The 17971-nt window shown below is 44.3% G+C and overlaps 1 protein-coding gene across 2 annotated transcripts in view; it reads right to left on the bottom strand.

Annotated features, from left to right (window-relative positions):
- wdr17 (WD repeat domain 17) overlaps positions 1 to 12285 on the bottom strand; it is a 253003-nt gene extending 240718 nt beyond the window's left edge. For both annotated transcript variants that reach the window (XM_087973815.1, XM_043704725.2), the window contains exon 1: positions 12216 to 12285. The gene's annotated coding sequence lies outside the window, so the exon portion shown is untranslated. The remainder of the gene's footprint in view (positions 1 to 12215) is intronic.
- Between the last annotated feature and the right edge of the window lie 5686 nt (positions 12286 to 17971).

Consider the following 17971-nt stretch of genomic DNA (forward strand, 5'->3'; position numbering starts at 1 on the left):
CTATCTCATGTCCCCATTTTGCCCTCCTTATTTCCCTCTTAAGTATACTCCTACTTTCTTTATACCCTTCTAAGGATTCACTCGATCTATCCTGTCTGTACCTGACAAATGCTTCCTTCTTTTTCTTAAACAAACCCTCAATTTCTTTCATCATCCAGCATTCCCCATACCTACCAGCCTTACCTTTCACCCTGACAGGAATGTACTTTCTCTGGATTCTTGTTATCTCATTTCTGAAGGCGTCCCATTTTCCAGCCATCCCTTTACCTGCGAACATCTGCCTGCCTCCAATCACCTTTTGAAAGTTCTTGCCTAATACCGTCAAAATTGGCCTTTCTCCAATTTAGAACTTCAACTTTTAGATCTGGTGTATCCTTTTCCATCACTATTTTAAAATGAATAGAATTATGGTCGCTGGCCCCAAAGTGCTCCCCCACTGACACCTCAGTCACCTGCCCTGCCTTATTTCCCAAGAGTAGGTCAAGTTTTGCACCTTCTCTCGTAGGTACATCCACATACTGAATCAGAAAATTGTCTTGTACACACTTAAGAAATTCCTCTTCATCTAAACCTTTAATACTATGGCAGTCCTAGTCGATGTTTAGAAAGTTAAAATCCCCTCCATAACAACCCTATTATTCTTACAGATAGCTGAGATCTCCTTACAAGTTTGTTTCTCAATTTCCCTCTGACTATTGGGGTTTCTGTAATACAATCCCAATAAGGTGATCATCCCTTTCTTATTTCTCACTTCCACCCAAATAACTTCCCTGGATGTATTTCCAGGAATATCCTCCCTCAGCACAGCTGTAATGCTATTCCTTATCAAAAACGCCATTCCCCCTCCTCTCCGGCCTCCCTTTTTATCCTTCCTGCAGCATTTGTATCCTGGAACATTCAGCTGCCAGTCCTGCCCATCCCTGAGCCATGTTTCCGTAATTGCTATGATATCCCAATCCCATGTTCCTAACCATGCACTGAGTTCATCTGCCTTCCATGTTAGGCCCCTTGCATTGAAATAAATGCAGTTTAATTTATTAGTCCTACCTTGAACCTGCCTGCCCTGGCTGTTTGACTCACTTCTGTTCTCAGCTGTACCTGTCTCAGATCGATCTCTTTCCTCACTATCTCCCTGGGTCCCACCCCGCCACCCCCCCCACCCCATTCCCTCCCTCCCCACCCTCCCACCTTACTAGCTTAAATCCTCCCAAGCAGTTCTAGCAAATTTCCCTGCCAGTATATTAGTCCCCTTCCAATTTAGGTGCAATCCGTCCTTCTTGTACAGGTCACTTCTACCCCAAAAGAGATTCCAATGATCCAAAAATGTGAATCCTTACTCCCATACACCAGCTCCTGAGCCATGCCTTCATCTGCTCTATCCTCCTATTCCTGTCCTCACTAGCTCGTAGCACTGGGAGTAATACAGATATTACTACCCTTGAGGACCTCCTTTTTAAATTTCTACCTAACTCTCTGTAATTTCCTTTCAGAGTCTCAACCTTTTCCCTTCCAATGTCGTTGGTTCCAATGTGGACAATGACCTCCTGCTGGCCCTTCTCCCCCGTGAGAACATTCTGCACCTTCTCTGAGACATCCTTGATCCTGGCACCAGGGAAACAACACACCATTCTGCTTTTTCTCTGCTGGTCACAGAAACATCTGCTGTACCTCTGACTACCTCTGAACAACTGCTTGGCTGATGCACCAAATCAAGAGAAAGTGAGGACTGCAGACGCTGGCGATCAGAGTGGAGAATGTGGTGCTGGAAAAGTACAGTCAGTTAGGCAGCATTGAAGGAGCAGGAGAATCAACCATTCAAACATAAACTCTTCATTGGGAATAATGCTTATGGGCCAAGAGGTCTGAGAGATAAATGGGAGGGGGTGGTGGTGGTGGGGCTAGGGGGAAGGTAGCTCAGAATGCGATAGGTAGATGAAGGTGGGGGTGAAGGTGATAGGTCAAAGAGGCAAGTGGAATGCAGAGGTGGGAAGGAAGATGGACAGGTAAGACAGGTCAAGAGGGCAGTGCTGAGTTGGAAGGTTGGATCTGGGATAAGGTTAGGTGATAATGAGGAAACTGGTGAAATCCACAGTGATCCTATGTGGTTGCAGGGTCCCAAGGTAGAAAATGAGGCATTCTTCCACGAGGCATTGGATTGTAAGGGTTTGGCAATGAAGGAGGCCCAGGTCCTGCATGTCCTTGGAGGAGTGGGAGGGACAGTTAAAGAGTTCGGCCACGGGGTTATGGGGCTGTTTTGTGCGTGTGTCCCAGAGATGCATCAAACCACCTTTTAATCTACTAATTTCATTTTCATTGGAAATTCTCTTTGGTGTAAGTTATGCAAAATGGCGCTTTTGGGGTTAATGAGTTTATATCTTTACGGTGAGTTGGGAAATCTTTGAGTTTGCTTGAAATATAAATAGTTTGGTTTATTCTGTGTGATCTTCATTTCTGTTGTGTTATAAACTTCTGTTTCATTTCAAAAACTATTTTGTGAAGCTTATTGTGTACAAATTAATTGCTACGCTTATTGTATCATGACAGTGATTACAATCCACAAAGCACTTCATTGGTGATAAAGCTTTGAGATGTCCTGAGATCATGAAAAGCATTATGAAAATACAAGACTTTTTTTATTAATTCATTTTTATGAAGCAGTCAGTCAGTCTTGTGCCAAGACAATTTTCACTCAAGCTGTCTCTCCAACAGCAGACTGGAATCAAAAACCATGATTGCCATTCACAGTATCAGTGCCAACACTTGCAATGACAAGTTCAGCACCGTCCTAAAAAAAAGTACACTTGTGATGTGATGCAGAAATTGATCTTATAGCGCTTCTTTCATTACTTGGCTGAGCTGGATAGTTACACACTTGTCAATTTGATCTGAGTGATACAAAGGCAGCATGACTGAACAGGCTTGCATCAAAGGTACTATTTACACTGCATGTCATGTTAATCTCTATTTATACCACAATAATTTGGTAGTGCCTGCATTTGATAGATTAATGATTAGTTTTTCAATGATTGCAAATTTGACGGTGAGAAAACAGGACATTATAATCTATATAATCTATACTTGTTTACTTTGCTAGTGCTGTGCTTGTTGCTGTGAGCACAATGGGGCCAGATTTCACTGTCAAACTAAGGCTGAAGCCAGCAGTGTTATAATTGCATGAGACAAATAAAACTGAGCCCTGAAGAAGGGTTATACTCGAAACATTGACTTCTCCACCTCCTGATGCTGCCTGGCTTGCTGTTCTCTTCCAGCCTCCTGCTTATCTTACCTTATAATGGTGTAGAGGCCTCATGCGAGGCAATTCCAAACAAAACTTCATTGTTGTGCCTAATTCTTCCAAATAGGGCATCAAGTGACCCACTCAAACATCCACAAGATGCTATTGGCGTTGTTCCACTGTTAGATTTACAAAAAATGTCTTTTGCTGCCTGCTTCATGCCTCCTCACGAGTGAACTACATTTACTGTTGCGGGTGATGTTGTGATTGATTGCATGGTAGATATGAACTAAACATCGTAGATATTGCTTTCTTCTTCTTGAGCTTTTTTGCTGGAAGGCAGATAAGACCTACAGTCTCATGATCGCTATCACTCATGACATCTAGGTAGGAAAAGGAGAGAGGTCCCAGAGGTACTCCACTGTGATTAAGTGTTGTGCTTTTGGTACCAGTCTGATTCACATCAGTCATTCAGCCAAGTGAGCCTAAGGAGTCCAGGTTTCTATGCTAAGGTGCGTCGTGAAACCCTGGATTAGTGATGGAAGTAGTTCCAATATTGTATTCCTTGACAGGGTTAATCAGCAATCTTTCTTCCTCTTGCTGCCTGACATTGGTATGTGTTGCAGGTTGCTACTCAACTTGTTATCAATGCATTTCAGGCCCTAGAGAGGGAATAACCTCAGAACCTCTGGTCAGAGGCAGGGATGTTACATACAGCACTGCTCGCCCTCCAAAACAGATGTAGAAGGTTAGCAATTAGCTGCCTGGGCACAAATGTGGTGCCCAGCTCTTCCAACCGGTGATCTCTGAGCTTATACTTCCTCAGATAACCCTTTTGGAGTTTTATCGAAAAACTTCTTGTGTTTTGGCAATGGTCCACAGATGTTTGGAAAGAGCCAGTAGTGAAGGGGCTGAAGGTCACAGAAATTGTGGTGGCTCCAGGCCAGGCACAGTGAGTGGTGCTGCCAAAATAGGGGCATAAATCCCCGAGAGTGCCTGGCTGGATTGGCACAGCCTCCACAGACGCAGGATCTCCAACATGTCCAACCAGCTCTGTCTTCAGCAGTAGGACTCGCATCGAGGTACAGCCTCCATTACCTTCCTCATCCCTCATTGCTGCCTTCTTCACGCATGCACTCCAATCGAAAATGTTCCTGCTCATCACCACCAGATCCAAAACCTAAGAGTCACACTCTCATTACCAATTTATTGCCTTTCTTGCACTCAGTTCAATTTTCTATTAGGTCTGAACATCTTACCGTCTCCCATTGTGCTATGGAATCTCCAATTTGGGAAGAATACACATGAACTTTGATCGAAACTTTTCTTGTTTGCTGCAGCGCTAACATTTCCACTTTAAAAGAATTCCCATGTGCATCAGCCTGCTCATCTTTATTCTCAGATCTCTGAACTCTCTCACAAAGACAAATTTAACCAAATAATTGGTGGGGAAAACAATGCATCCCAGTCTCTGTGCTGCCTACCAGCTAGAGAAAACTTTCAGCTCAAGGTCTTTTCCCCTGGATAGGCGAGTCCAAAACTCGGTGGGGAAGGTGCATTGGAATGAGATAGGAATCCAGCGCGTTGCCCATACAATTATTAACATCTTCCTGTCTCCAGTCTGGCAAGGCCTAAAAATCTGCTCAAAGAGTCAGAACAGTGAATGATGGGCTGAATGGTCTCTCTAAGTGCGTGTCATTTTATCATCCCAAATTCTGACAGGAGGAAACTGAATTTTCAAATTTCTTGATTGGGAGTTTTCTGACAATAAAAGGCATGTGTTCATAGAGCCCAGGTTGAATTGTTCATCAGTTTACTGGAGGCCAAGAGATTTGATGCTGGGCGGTGGGATTATATGACTACGGGTAATCTTTGAGCTATTTTCACTCTGCGGCTGCGCTCTTTAGAGATGTGCAGAGTTTGGAATTTGGGGAAAGCTACAAGCTGCAGGACTGATTCTTGCTGATGTTTTTCAGTCTGATAGTCAATGAATCTGTGATCATTTCAAAACCTGAATGTCATTTCGTTAAATTACAACATTTGCAAGGATCACAATGCTGGCATTTCTTCTGAAACGTTGAAGTTAGTCACCTATCTCAACAGGCTGGCTGATATTTTACATACTACATGTTAAGTTCATCAAAACATTTTTGTAGTCTGTTAAAAATTAAGGAAACAAAAATGATTTGATTTAATCTAAAATAATCATTTTTATAATGAAACGCAACTAAAATGGCTTTTAATGCTTTTTTACATCTCTCTGAAATCATGAATGCATTTAAAACAATCCAGAAATGCTTGCAAATGTTTATAAGGATAAGCAATATTTCCCTATTTCTGATAGGGCTGAACAGGCTGGGGCTTTTTTCTCTGGAGTGTCGGAGGCTGAGGGGTGACCTTATAGAGGTTTACAAAATTATGAGGGGCATGGATAGGATAAATCGACAAAGTCTTTTCCCTGGGGTTGGGGAGTCCCCCGACTAGAGGGCATAGGTTTAGGGTGAGAGGGGAAAGATATAAAAGAGACCTAAGAGGCAACTTTTTCACGCAGAGGATGGTACGTGTATGGAATGAGCTGCAAGAGGATGTAGTGGAGGCTGGTACAATTGTAGCATTTAAGAGGCATTTGGATGGGTATATGAATAGGAAGGGTTTGGAGGGATATGGGTTGGATGCTGGCAGGTGGGACTAGATTGGGTTGGGATATCTGGTCGGCATGGACGGGTTGGACCGAAGGGTCTGCTTCCATGCTGTACATCTCTATGACTCTATGATCTGAATTTTCCAATAGTCTCATGTTATTTATTCAGAGAGGGTGGCATTGCATATGATGGCTCTATGGGATCTACAATGGAACAGATTCCAAAGAAATTGCCTGGGAAATTGAAGATTCCATTGGGCAAATCCTCTGCACTTGGAACCCTTCAAAATTATCCACTGAAATTAGAGGACTCAACATGTTCCACTGCCATTAAATAAATAATTGCTCAGGAAAGGTTAGACTATTAAATAACCGCTGTAAGCAACTGACAGAAGTTTCATAGTCACCACTAAACGAGATTTTAATTCCAGTTTCATTATATCAATTCAAATTCCATCAGCTTCCATGAATTGATTTGAACTAGTGCTTTCACAACATTAATTAGGATTTTGGAATAGGGGCTCTACTGACATAATATCATTATCTCTAAAGAGTGAGAGTGTAGGAATCTCTGACTAATTATGCTTAATTGGTGAGATGTGAAATTTGTACAGCATACGTTGACTTGAGTATTTAGTAGACTGGGTCAGCCTTGGAAATGGTTGCGTAGCCAAACCGTAGCTTGCAAGGAAGTGAAGAAACAGCTATCATCTGTGATCCCAAGCGAGATCTGGAATTGATATGCAATTCTCCTTTCATGGCATCAGGGTAGTATTAGCTCATAGGTGTCCCAATGGAGAGGAAAACTCAAAAGTGTGTGCGTCGAAGACTTTGGTTAATGCAGAGTATAAATACATCCAAATAGAGAACACAGAACATAGAACAGTACAGCACAATATAGGCCCTTCGGCCCTTGATGTTGTGCCAGCCTTTTATCCTACTCTAAGATCAGACTAACCTACATACCCTTCATTGTATCAACTTCCATGTGCCTAACCAAGAGTCACTTAAATGTCCTTAACATTATAGAGCAAAGGCAGGAAAGTGGCAATGAGGATTAATGGATCAGCCATGATTTCACTGAATAGTGGAGAGGACTCAATAGCCGACCACTGTTCCCATTTTGTATGTTCCTATCTTTGTAAGTTACACCATCTGTACTTGGGTTTATATCATTGACGAGGGAACGATAATGGGTCAAAGTCTTGGAAACTCTGAACTGAACAGTACTGTAGGAACACATTTGATCACCACACGGATAGCATTCTCCCTCTTCAAGGCCAATTAGGGAGAGATAACAAGTGCATCTTCCCCACATTCTGAGAACGAGTTAAAAACAAATACAATGCTAACTTAGAAGGGAGGTTTGGTAGTCATAGCTGGAGTCAGAAGGCTACACCAATACATTTACAGACGTAAATTTATAATAATAACGGACCACGAACCCCTGCTACACCTACTTAAAGAGGACAAGGCAGTGTCACCCATAGCTTCAGGATGAATTCAGCAGTGAGTTCTAATACTAAGTGCCGATAATTACGACTTAGAGCACCATCCAGGAGGCCGAGCAGCGAATGCGGATGCATTGAGCCACCTCCCACTGGCAGATGTACTATTGGTGGTAGCGCCATTGGAAAGAGTCCGTAATAGTTTTAAATTTTCTGGACACACTTCCAGTCACAGCTGACAATATCAGACTTTTGACACAAAAAGATCCGGGCCTGGCAAAATTGAAACAGCCGGTAGTGATGAGGGAAACAGAAGGTCCGTCACAACCAGAATTGAAACCTTTTTGGACCCAGATTGACCAGGTCATAGTAGAGGATAGATCGTTAAGGTGAGGAAAAGTGATTGTCCCGAGCAAAGGCTGCCACCAGATAATGGCTGAACTCCATCCAGGGCGGTTTCCAAAATGAAGATGTTCATGAGAAGTCAAGTCTGGGGGCCAGGTTTGAATGCAGGCATAGCTGTGTCGGTGGGACAGTGCCTAGAGTGCCAACAAGCGCAAAAGTTATCGCCAGCAGCTCCCTCACATTCGTGGGAATGGCCAGGTAAACCCTGGACTCCATTACACATCGACTATGCAGGTTCTTTCATCAGCTCAAGGTTCTTGGTCATTGTGAATCCCAACTTTCAGTGGCTGGATGTGCATAGAGTTCATTCAAACATGGGGACAATGATGATAGTAAAATTGTGCATTGCTTTTGCAGGACGCAGTTCCCCAGAAGTGTTTGTCACAGATAACGGGCCATCATTTATCAGCAGGGGATTTAAGTACTTCCTAAAGCTGAAAGGTATTTGACATATAAGGACAGCTCCATGCCATCTAAAATACCAATGGTCTGGGAGAAAGAGCAGTCCAAATTTTGAAGGCAGGCTTAACAAAACAGCCTAGAGCTTCACTAGGTACCAAACCGTCCTGTTTGAATATAGGACCGCTCCTCATGTAACTACAGGATAGCTTTTGGGGAGAAGACTCAGTACCACATTAAATCTGACCTGGGATGGAGGGTGAAATGGCATCAAGAATGCCAATGCCAGACACAAGACTCCGCTAAGCGAGAGAGACAGTTTACTTCAGGGGGTGAAGTTTGATGGAGGAACCGTGGGAATGGCCCTGTATGGGTAAGAGGCATGGTCAATGCAATGTCGGGTCCAGTGACGTATAAAGCTTGGGGAGGTGCGATGGTCCTGAACAAGCACATGGATCATACGAAAACTGTAAACTCACAAACAGTGCGGAAGTAAAAAGTGCCCAGCTTTTTAGTAGCCTGTCTGAATGTTCCAGAATCCGTGGATTCTCTCTCTTGGTCAAGTATTGAGGATACTTCGGAATCTGAGATGGACACGGTGGGGGTTGCTGCTTCGATGCCTTTGCCGTATGAAAAAAGAATGAATTTCTTCTGAGATGCTCCTGATGCAAGATGCAAATTACTATGCGATACACGCTGCCCGTATCAGAGGTAGAATTGGAGGAAATGGACCCGGTGCTGAAATGTCCCAAGAGGAGCTACAATTCAAAATGAACTGGCCCACACGCCCAGAGTTAGCGGGGGAGGGATTGTAGTGATTGCAACAAGGTCAGCAAGGTGGATCTCATATTTTATGAGTTCCCTGATTGGGGCTGTTAATCTGCTCCAATCAGGGAGCCCTGACTGACACATGCAAATAGGAGTGTCGTAGGTTCTGTTTACTCTGGGAGATGGCTCTGAGGGAGCTGGAGCAGTGTCAAGAACTCACCATGTGGAAATAAAGGGTGACTTGGTGACAGCATACTGGCCTCCATTCTTTGTTTCTCTTACATCATCACACTTTCATTTGCTGAAGGTGTAAGAATAAAACCAGTCATCAGTGACTGAATTATCTGGCTCACACCCACCCAGTCCCTCTGTAAGGGTCCAATCTGGAGATAATAACAGGCAACTCCCAATTTCAACCTAGTTGCAACCTTATGTTCCTCCTGTCACAGTGAGCTGCAGTCCTCATTAAGCCTATATTTCTAATCAGGAATTACATTCCTTGGCAGCTCCCTTCCTGCCAATCTGCTCCCTGAGAAAAAAAGGAAATGACAGAGAGTGAAGGAGGAGGTGACAAAGCATAGAAAGTTAGTCAGAGAAGGAATGTAGTATAAGAGTAAGAGAGACCAAAAATGTAGATAAAGGGAGCCCATCAGCAATAAAAAAATTACAAAGAGAGATGATGGAAAGACCCAAATCCTTTGATTATGGCACAACACCATAGAAACTTCACTAACTGTGAGATATAGGTTCTTTGTTTTTCTTACATCCATCATGCTTTCATTTGCTGCAAGTATAAGAACAAAACCAGTCGACAGTGACTGAATTATCTGGCTCACACCCACCCAATCCCTCTGCAACAGTCCAAGCTGGAGATAACAACAGGCAGCTCCCAATTGTCCTGAACAATTGGCCTCAGATTAATGGCAGAAGGCTTTTTCAGAGCACTTACTCACGGAGAATACGTGGGCCCAGTCTTGAAGGGAGCATGTTACAATACAATCAGCTCTAAGCACTGGCAGCAGCTGAGAAGCACAACTTTTAAACCCAATTTTGACTCATTTTCAGTCACAGTGGCTCACCATTCCTCATATCCCTTCCTGCTTATACTTGTTTCCTCTTTCAGTATTCCTACCTATCCTAAATGAAGATCATACTTATTTTTACTTTCAGACTGTGATCGAATTTCTCTGATCATTCCTGGAACTTCAGCTTACAATACATTCCTTTGTCCAAATTAGGATGGAATTGCTTGCCCATCTCTTGTTTAAGATTTCTTCATACAGGTAGTTCTTCTGTAATGCGATGGTTACACTCTTGTGCAATCCCATAGTACAGAAAAATCATGCTTTAGAAACAGCGCTTCAAGTGTTGGTGATGTAATCGCATTATAGCCAACACACGTTTTAAAAGTTTACACTTTAGAAACAGTATTCTCAATTCGTCAATTGCGTTATAGCAAATTCATGTTAACAAAATGTGTGTTACAGCAGAACAACCTGTATTTCCACCTGTTGATCCATGGTCCTGTTCATCAAAGTCCCTTTAAGTTAATCTTACCAAGGTGCCTTTCAATGTCAGTTTTGCGTAACCCCCACCCCATTCCTGGTCCAAGCCTTTTCTATGATTTTACTATTTTCTCCCAAGTTCTTCCACTGAATCTGTAAATATTGTGGTCACTCCTTCTCAGATTTATCTCCATTCTAGGTACCATCCTGTTGCTAAAAAAAAAACAGATCACACAGTGCTTTCTAATTTGAAAGTTTCAAAATATTGATTGAAAACCCATTGCTAAATACATGGCAAAATACTTCTTCTTTTATGTGTCACAAACATTTCAATCATCCCAATCTATTTTTGCTTAATTAAGATCGTTCACAGAATAACAATTGTCTTGGTGCCATACTCAACAACCCTCTCCATACATCACTCTTTCTCACCACCTGCCTCTTCCAAACCTAACCTCTTCAACCAAGCTTAAATACACCACTCTTAAAAACATCTTGTTTGTTATACTGTATATAAGTTACTTGAGTAGAAGTAGGCCATTCAGCCCATTGGGTTTTCTCCATCATTCAGCGGCTAGTTCGATAATCTTCAGATCCACTTTTCTGTCTTCTCCCCATAAACCTATGGGCAGGTTATTGTTAACACGTTTTCCTCCCTCTTAACTCTAATCTCATTCTCAATTCATTTTCACTGTTAAATTGAATATATATAAATCTGGAGATCTTGTGGTGAAGTGGGTAGCACCCCTGACTCTTGAGTCAGAAACACATCTGTAAATCCATCATGGTGGCTCAGTAGTTAGCATTATGGCCTCACAGTGCCAGGGACTTGGATTCAATTCCACTCTTGGATGACTGTCTGCATGGAGTTTGCACATTCTCTCCATGTCTGCGTGGGTTTTTCTCCGGGTGATCTGTTTTTTTTCCCACTGTCCAAAGTTGTGCAGAATAGATGGAGTGGCCATGCTAAATTGCTCATAGTGTCCAGAGTATGCAAGCTAGGTGGATTAGCCATGGGAAGTGCAGGGTTATGGGGATAGGGTGAGTCTGGGTGGGATGCTCTTCAGAGGGTCAGTGTGGACTTGATGGGCTGACTGGCATGCTACCACACCATAGGGAGGGATTCTATGACTTTGGCCTGGTATCGCCTTCCTGACCTAATGGTAACTGAAGCTGTTTTTTTTGATACGGCCACACCAGTTACTAACAACATCAAAAAAACTTCCAATTTCGTGTGAGTGGGTGGTACGTGTAGGATTGTCTCCTGGTCAACCAGGCTTGAAATGGTGTGGTGTCCATTGAAATAGACTCTGGTGGCCTATCCAAAGAGAAACTGGTCACAGAAACAGATACAAATCTGTGTTTAGTCGGCATCGTATGTCACCAAACACAGAAAGTTTCTATGTCCAAGAGGTCTATAATAAATGCAAAGAAATCTGACTGGCACCTTGGTATGCCTCAGCTATCCAGAGGAATTCAGTTTGGGGCACTTATATTGTCTGTCATTCCTCACTTTCTCTCTACCTTATCCCTCCTTATAATGTTACATTCAGGAACAGCCACTTTTCAGGAAACATTATGACATATTTTCCTGCTGTAATCTGTGGGTAATCTTTGGATGCAATCAAGAAATAGGGAACAAATTCTGACTGAAATTTTGCTGGTCAGGTTAAGACTTGGTTTTCCACTACACTGTATTTATACAGCTGCAAACACAAATTCTTCCCTGATTCAGAATAATCAGCAGCCTAATAAAATACAATAATTCACTGGGCATTAAACAAAAATCATCAACGTAATTTAACGTTGGTCACCTGATGCAGAAAATCTGAAACCAAAACAGAAGAATGCCTGGATGTATTCAATGGCTGGAAGTAGCATCTGTGGAGACAGAAATAAATTTAATATTTCAGGTAAAAAGACCATAGAACAGTACAGTGCAGGAACAGGCCCTTTGGCCCAACATTTCTATACCAACCATGATGCCATTCTAAATTAATTCTATCTGCTACACATGGTTTGTATGCCTCCATTCCCTGTGTTTATGTGTCTGTCAAAATGCCTCTTAAATGTTGTTATCCTATCTGCTTCTACCAGCTTCTCTGGCAGTGTGCCCCAGATAGCTGGGCTGGTGATGGCCTAGCGGTATCATTGCTAGACGCAGTGCAGCGACCCAGATAATGTTCTAGGAACCCAGGTTTGAATCCTGCCGTGGTGGAATTTGAATTCAATTTTAAAAATTGAATTAAGAATCCATTGATGACCATGAAACTATTGTTGATCGTTGGAATAGCCCGAAGTAAAAACAATGACTGCAGATGCTGGAAACCAGATTCTGGATTAGTGGTGCTGGAAGAGCACAGCAGTTCAGGCAGCATCCAAGGAGCAGCGAAATCGACGTTTCGGGCAAAAGCCCTTCATCAGGAATAAAGGCAGAGAGCCTGAAGCGTGGAGAGACAAGCTAGAGGGGGGTGGGGGTGAGGAGAAAGTAGCATAGAGTACAATAGGTGAGTGGGGGAGGGGATGAAGGTGACAGGTCAGGGAGGAGAGGGTGGAGTGGATAGGTGGAAAAGGAGATAGGCAGGTAGGACAAGTCCAGACAAGTCATGGGGACAGTGCTTCTTTAGAGACCGCAATTTCCCTTCCCACGTGGTTAAAGATGCCCTCCAACGCATCTCGTCCACATCCCACACCTCCGCCCTCAGACCCCACCCCTCCAACCGTAACAAGGACTGAACGCCCCTGGTGCTCACCTTCCACCCTACCAACCTTCGCATAAACCAAATCATCTGCCGACATTTCTGCCACCTCCAAAAAGACCCCACCACCGGGGATATATTTCCCTCCCCACCCCTTTCCGCCTTCCGCAAAGACCGTTCCCTCCGTGACTACCTGATCAGGTCCATGCCCCCCTACAACCCACCCTCCCATCCTGGCACCTTCCCCTGCCACCGCAGGAACTGTAAAACCTGCGCCCACACCTCCTCCCTCACCTCTATCCAAGGCCCTAAAGGAGCCTTCCACATCCATCAAAGTTTTACCTGCACATCCACTAATATCATTTATTGTACCCGTTGCTCCCGATGTGGTCTCCTCTACATTGGGGAGACTGGGCGCCTCCTAGCAGAGTGCTTTAGGGAACATCTCTGGGACACCCACACCAATCAACTACACCGCCCTGTGGTCCAACATTTCAACTCCCCCTCCCACTCTGCCGAGGACATGGATGTCCTGGGCCTCCTTCACCGCCGCTCCCTCACCACCAGACGCCTGGAGGAAGAATGCCTCATCTTCCGCCTCGGAACACTTCAAACCCAGGGCATCAATGTGGACTTCAACAGTTTCCTCATTTCCCCTTCCTCCACCTCACCCTAGTTCCAAACTTCCAGCTCAGCACTGCCCCCATGACTTGTCCTACCTGCCTATCTCCTTTTCCACCTATCCACTCCACCCTCTCCTCCCTGACCTATCACCTTCATCTCCTCCCCCACTCACCTATTGTACTCTATGCTACTCTCTCCCCACCCCCACCCTCCCCTAGCTTATCTCTCCACGCTTCAGGCTCACTGCCTTTATTCCTGATGAAGGGCTTTTGCCCGAAACGTCGATTTCGCTGCTCCTTGGATGCTGCCTGAACTGCTGTGCTCTTCCAGCACCACTAATCCAGAATCTGGTTTCCAGCATCTGCAGTCATTGTTTTTACTAATAAATGCTGCCTGACCAGCGACCCATTATACCATTAATGAATAAAGACAAAAAAAAACTAGTTCTCTGAGTAAAAAAAAAACTTGCCTCACGCACCTACTTTCATCAGTTCTAATGTTGCTGAGCACTTCCAGCTTTATTACTGTTTCGGATGTGTCGAGACCGAAAAAGTTCTGTGTATACACGCTTTGCTGCAGGGCTGTGCCAGTAAAAAACATGGCGGCGCCCAAATATACACAAAAATATGAGCGAAAGGTGTGGAATGACGCCTCGCAAGTACTTACAAACTGTTCTCGGGGTGTCAGCAGCCATTATCTTTGATTAATACTTGCACGGGACGTGGGGGTTGCTGCCAAAAGTCAGCATTTATTGCTCACCCCTTACTGCTGTGCCTTTCCACCTTCATACCTATTGAATCTGGCTTCCAGTTTCCTGTCTCCCAGCAGTTTGCTGGACCATTTCAGAGGGCATTTCGGAATAAATGTTGCTGTGAGGTCTGAAATGACAGGTAGGCAAGACCGGACAGGAACTGCAGATTTCCTCCACTCAAACGCGTTGACATATTGCATTCCCCTCCCCACCTTCCCCTTCTCCCTCCCGTCCCTCCGCACCCCCCCCCCCCCCCCCGCCCCCTCACACACACATTCAGCACAAAGGTCTCTGCAACAAATCTCTTCCTGAGAGAAAGTGAGGGCTGCAGATGCTGGAGATCAGAGTCGAAAAGCGTCTTCCTGTCCAACCTGCACAGCTGTGAAAGGTGAAGGAAGCACAGGAGCCAACATTGCATTAGCAAGAAGGTGGCTGCTGCAAGCTGCCTGCGTGGAAGGGAACATTGCTGTCACTTTAAAGCATGCCAGGTGGACGCAGTAGGATGTGTGTGTCACTTACTTGCTGAACTGGACAGCAGAGTGGTGCTGAAAGCTTGCACGGGCCAACCACCCCTGCCTGGCGGAAGGGCGGCGCGAGCCCGTATAGCCACCGCTCCGATTGGCTGGGCCCGCGGCCGGGGAGGTGGGGCGCGTCCGCCCATTGGTCGCGGGCGCCGTCTATCGGCGGCGGGCCTGTTTCAAGTTCGGTTGAATCGCCCGCTGCAAGAATCCATCAGTCCCGGGAGAGTGAGGGGGAGATGGGCCGTGTCTCTGCAGGCTGCAGCCCTGCCCTGGGAGATCTCCTCTGTGCATTGCTGGTCTTGCTGATGGAGACGAGGGAAAGGTGGTTGCAATTGCACCAGTTGTGACTCACTGTGGGCGGGGGTGCACCCATGAGGGTCCCTGGACTCCTTTCATACATAGCTCATCACAATTTGGTTCTGGGAGCGTTCAGTGCCATCCTCCTGCCTTTTCGCCATAACACTGCACATCCTTCTTTTGCAGATAACCATCTAATTTCCTTTTGAATGCCTCAACTAAACCTGCCTCCACCACATTCTCATAGAGACAGAGACCTACAGCATAGGAAAAGGATTTCTGGTCCACTGTGTCCATGCTGGTTTGAAACAGTCACTTGACTATTCAAATCCCATTGTTGGTCACTTGGCCAATAACCTTGTGTGCCTTGACATTGCAAGTGAACATCTTAAGTGAACTTCTTAAATGCTATGTGGGTTTCTGCCTCTACCACCCTGTCTTAAAGGCTCAGATGAACACCAGATTTTCCCTACATCTCGTCTAAACCTTCCACTCCTTACCTAAAAGCTGTGCCCCTGGTCATTGATCGCTCCATCAAGGGGAAAGGTTTCCTCCTGTCTACCCTATCTATGTCTCTCATACTTTTATACATTTCCATCATGCCCCTTATCAGTCACCTCTGCTCTAAGAAAAAGTCTGTCTAATTGCTTTTCAAAACCAAAACTCTCTACATCAAGCAACATTCCGCAACCTCTTCAGTGCTATCACATCCCTGCAACAATGTGGATTCCAGAACTGCACACAGTACTCCAGCTCTGGCCTAATCAATGTTTGGTACAATTCCAACATAACCATCTTACTCTTAAACGCTATGCCTCGACTAATAAAGGCAAGTATACCATATTCACAGGCATTCTCCTAAACAATTGCTGTGTGAAACACATTTTTCCTCACAAAATTTTCTTATCTTTATCTGATTATTTTAAATGCATGCTCTGTCATTCTCAAACTTTGCATGAGTAAAACAGTCTCAGCTTTCCATTCTATGTTCATAACTGAAATTCCTTATCCCAAGAACCATTCTTGTAAACCTCTAATGCACCCTCTCCAATACCTTCTGAAAGTTCAGCCCCAAGGACTCTACACTTTACTGAAAATGAGGATACATATTGTCTAATACAATTTCAAATAATCTTCTTGCTCTTTGACATTATGACCCTATTAAAGTTGAAATACTGTATGCTTTTACTAACCACATCCCCAACTTGTTCTGCCATCTTTAATGATTAGAAACATACACACCCAAGTTCCTTTGAATCTTGCACTTCGTTTAGAGCTGTACCATTTTATCTTGTCGCTTGTATTTAGTGTTCATCAATAATTGCTGTTCAGAAGATGATGGGCCACATTCTTGAACTGCTTGGGTCTGTGTGGTCCTGGTGTATATGCAGTGCTGTTAGGGTGTTCTAAAATTTTAACCCAGGAATGATGATAAAGCTCCAAGTCACAGTGGTTTGTGACTTGGAGGGAAACTTGACGTTCTACCTACCCTTGTTAGTGTTGGTTTGGAAGGCAGTGTCAAAGAAGTTCCCTCAATGCGATAAATGGTACAGACTGCAGCCTTAATGCATAAGTGATGGTATGAGTGATTATTCAAGGGAGGATGTCAAGGTGCTAGAAAAGAATTTTGATGATGTTTTGCTGTGCCTTTTGCATTATTTTACAACTGTACATTGGTGGTGGAGTTGAGTGAATATTTAAGTTGATGGAACAAATGTCAATAAAAAGCAGGATGCTTTATCCTGTCAAGTGTCTTGACTCTTTTAGCACTCATCCAGACAAGTGAATAGCATTGCTTGTGCTTTGTAGACAGGTTTTAGAGAGTTAGGAGGTGAGTTACTCACAGCAGAGTACCTAGCTTTTGATGTTCTCCTGTAGCTATGTGGTTAGTCAATTAATGTTTTTACCAACAGACCACGCTTTTGAGCACTAAATGCAGTCTCAGCCTCGACAGTTTGAAGAATATTGAGGCTTTAGAGGAGGCCATCTGTAAATCCACATGGATATTTCTTGGAATAAGGGACTGCAAATACAAAAACAGACTTAGGAAATTGGGCTTAATTCATTCGGACAGTACAGGTTACAAGTTGTACAGTGCAGATATTTGCAATAGGTCAAAGGACCAAGACCAATTTACAATAGAAAATATAAGAGATGTGAAACAGAAGGCCGGAGAAACTCGTCTCAGAGAGTTGAGGCTGTGAAATTAGTTTCACAGTGGCTCAGTGGATAGCACTGCTGCCTCACAGCAACCAGGGACCTGGGTTCAATTCCAGCCTCAGGTGATTATCTGTGTGGTGTTTTGCACAATGTCCCTGTGTCTGTGTGGGTTTCCTCCGGATGCTCTGATTTCCTCTGATAATCTAAACATGTGCAGGTTAGGTGAAATAGCTGTGCTAAATTGTCCATAGTGTTCAGGGATGTGATTAGATTAGATTATATTACAGTGTGGAAACAGGCCCTTCGGCCCAACAAGTCCACACCGACGCGCAACCCACCCATACCCCTACATTTACCCCTTACCTAACACTATGGGCAATTTAGCATGGCCAATTCACCTGACCTGCACATCTTTGGACTGTGGGAGGAAACCGGAGCACATGGAGGAAACCCACGCAGACACGGGGAGAACGTACAAACTCCACACAGTCAGTCGCCTGAGGCGGGAATTGAACCCG

The sequence above is a fragment of the Chiloscyllium plagiosum genome, unplaced genomic scaffold (assembly GCF_037043375.1).
Source record: "Chiloscyllium plagiosum isolate Xiang-an unplaced genomic scaffold, Cpla_swu_hap1 HiC_scaffold_2, whole genome shotgun sequence".
Lineage (NCBI taxonomy): Eukaryota > Metazoa > Chordata > Chondrichthyes > Orectolobiformes > Hemiscylliidae > Chiloscyllium > Chiloscyllium plagiosum.